The following is a 3,596-nucleotide window of genomic DNA, read 5'->3' as shown; positions in this document are numbered from 1 at the left end:
TATATATATATATATATATATATATATATATATATACAATAGTGGTACAACAAGGCACCAATGTTTACTGGAAATAGTAGTCGATAATTTTACGACGCTATAGTAAAGGTTCTCTGTATATATTTTGGCAAAGATGCGTGCGGGCAGCGAACATAAAAATTTCGTCTTACCTTTAGGAAGAACATTAGATAAATGGACAACCCAGAATTGGATAATCCAGTACCTAGGTTTCGGACTCTTCAAATACATTTCTTATCGTAAATTTAATTAGTCCTCAGCTAGATTTACCTGGACAATATTTCAAATGTTGCCCCATCAGTGCTAGTATACTCACCTGAACGCTTAGCCGTTAACAGAACCGAGAACAGCGAAAACGTTTTCAATGAAAAAATTAAATATTGCAAGATAAATGTTTTACTTCCCAGTCAAATAAAGCACCGTAAAGGTAGAAGTATAAATATAGAATAGTGGTACAACAAGGCACACATACATACGCATGCGCGTGTCTGTGTTTGTCCCAACCACCGTTTGACAACTGTTGTTGGTGTGTTTACATTCCCATATCTTAAGAGTTTCGGCGAAAGTGAACGGCATTAAAACCAGGCTTTAAAAACCCAAAAATAAAGAGCTGGGTGAATTCATTCGATTACAGTTCTTGAAGGTGGTGCCCTACCGTGGCCGCAGTGTAATGGCTAAAACGAGTAAAAGGTAATAAAATCTTCAAAAGCAACATAGAGAGCCAGTTTTACTGTATTTTTTCGTAGGTAAGTTGCACTATTTTAGATTTGATTTTTACTGAGAAAAGAACAAAGAAAACTGACGCCTGGGGCAAAGTTGAGGTCAAGTTTTGAATATGAAGTGCGGAAAACAATTTGTACTACGACCAACCCTTTGAAACCGCCATACCGGTTTTTCTAGGCTGCTAACTATTTAACTATTTAATGGAAGCCTAAACTTACTTCGCAGTTTAGGCTTCCATTCACAGCCGAACAGAGCCAGACAACAAAATCCAAGTGCTGCATATAAGGACCAACCCAAAATGTCAAAAACAGTTTACTGATGTAATTATTGTAAAGCTTCTTTGTACGTCGGGGTACCACAGGCAAAACTGGTACGCTAAAGTCCAGTTTTGGAGATAGAAGTGAGAAAATAAAATAAACAACATGAAAGAGGTATTTTATTGATTTATCATAAATAACAACAAAATCTAACGCATGAATAAAAATAAATCATAAATGAATTTCTTGCAAATTTTCGCTAGGAGCTCAAAGTGGAGGTCATGTCAGGTTGGGCTCATAGGGTTCAAAGGGTTAAGGTCAAAATTAGGTGTGCGAATTATATACGAGTAAATACCGTAGATTTTGGAGAATGAAGTTTGCTACACTTTTTTCGATCATTGAGTAAAATTGATTCATCATCAATACCTCTTTCACAATAACGACCTTCATTACACACCATTATTCTCCCTCCTAGGGCGGCGAGCTGGCAGAATCGTTAGCACGCTGGACAAAATGCTTAACGGTAGTTCGTCCACCTTTACGTTCTGAGTTCAAATTCCGCCCAGGTCGAATTTGCCGTTCATCCTTTCGGGGACGATAAAATAAGTAGCAGTTAAAGACTAGGGTCGATGTAATCGACAAATCTCATCTCCTCCCGCCACAATTGCTGCCCTTGTGACAACATTTGAAGCCATTATTATTATTATTATTATTATTATTATTTATTATTATTATTCCATGGTCGACTTTGCCTTTCATCCTTTCGGGGTCAATAAATTAAGTACCAGCTGAACACTGGAGTCGATTACATCGACTCATCCTCACCCACCCACTCCAAGCTATCCTTGTGGCAAAAAAAATTTGAAATAATTATTCTCTCTCTCTCTCTTTCAATTTGTTGTCCCACTACCGCTCCAAAACCGGTGTTGTTTTATTTACGTCCTCGTAACAGTGGTTCAGCAAAAAGACGTTAGAATAAGTACCTAAACTAAACTGGTTCTCCGTCGCTTATGACGAAGAGTGTCCCTGATGATCCGATCAACGGACCAGCCTATTCGTGAAATTAACGTGAAAGTGGTTGAGCACTCCCCAGACACACGTACCCAGGGAGATTCAATGTGACAAGGCTAGCCTTTTGAATTACAGGTACAACTCATTTTTGCCAGCTGAGTGGATTCGAGCAACATGAAATGAAGTGTCTTGTTCAAGGTTACAACGCGTCGTCAGGAATTGATCTCACAGGAATAGAAACAAAGCAAAGCGCTTGTCAAATGATGAGAGACAGCACATAATAGAAATGTTAAAAACCAAGCGATACCAGTGCTCGTGTTTTCCGTGTTGAGGTTTAGCCCACCTCTGACCTTGTATTGAAATCTTCTACGTTCCCCGTGCCAGTTATTACCCATTAAAATGTTATATGTGGTTCGGCAGGGATTTTACCCGGTTAACCCTTTCGACATACTCCTACATACTGGACCGTTTGGAATCGCAGTCAAACTTTATATATATACATTAATACTGTACCCTTAAGAAGCACAGATTCAGTTTCATTTCTATCGCTAACGGCACTTGCATAACATTTTCCTTATCTGTCGAAGCAGAAGAAAACTTCAAAGCCGTTTCCCATTTTCATTATGATTTCGTAGACAAATGGCATTGCAAAATCTGCAGAAAATTGATTTAATATCAAAAGTGAAAACTGTATACTAAGATTATTAATCAAATAATATGAAATAATATTTTTATATCAGATCCTCTTTTCCTTGATCGCATGTAAAATAGACTGATGCAGGCAGAATGGAGTAATCCCGGTCTGTTATTGCGTGCCGTGTACACGCATGTCATCATAACTGGATAATTATAATATATCAGTGATATATGTTGATGTGTGTATATATACATATATGTGTATGTGTATATATATATACAAATATATATATGTAGATGTGTGTATGTGTATATATATATATATAAACAAGCTTCTTACCACACAGCCACCCCTGCGCCTATGTCGGATAAATTCGTATTTTTTTTGTTGTCTTTTTTCCTACTTGGCGTTCCTTCTTTTGTCTTTTACTTGTTTCAGTCATGAGACTGCGGCCATGCTGGGGCACCACCTCGAACGAATCGACCCCAGGTACTTATTCTATCGGTCTCTTTGTCGAACCGCTAAGTTACAGGGACGTAAACGCACCAACACCGGTTGTCCAGTGAACGTAGGGGACAAACACAGACGCCAAAGACACACACAAATAGATACATATGCGACAGGCTTCTTTCAGTTTCCATCTACTAAATCCACTCACAAGGCTTTGGTGCTACGCAGTGAGACTGAACCCGGAACCATGTGGTTGGGAAGGAAGCTTTTTACCACAGCCACGCCTGCGTCAGATAATTCGCCATTTTTTTTCCTATTTAGCATTCCATCTTCATATGTCTGAAAAGAAATAAAATTCTTATTCAAATTTCAAAATCGATGAACAAAAGTTGCAGAAGAAAAATAGAATAGAGGTAAAAAAGAAAAGATATCGATAAAACATTACGATAAAAATATTTTTCGTGTTAATTCAAATAACACCGGAAAAGTTAAAAATATAT

This window comes from Octopus bimaculoides, chromosome 2 (genome assembly GCF_001194135.2).
Source record: "Octopus bimaculoides isolate UCB-OBI-ISO-001 chromosome 2, ASM119413v2, whole genome shotgun sequence".
Taxonomy (NCBI): domain Eukaryota; kingdom Metazoa; phylum Mollusca; class Cephalopoda; order Octopoda; family Octopodidae; genus Octopus; species Octopus bimaculoides.
Note: the sequence above shows the minus strand (reverse complement) of the source record.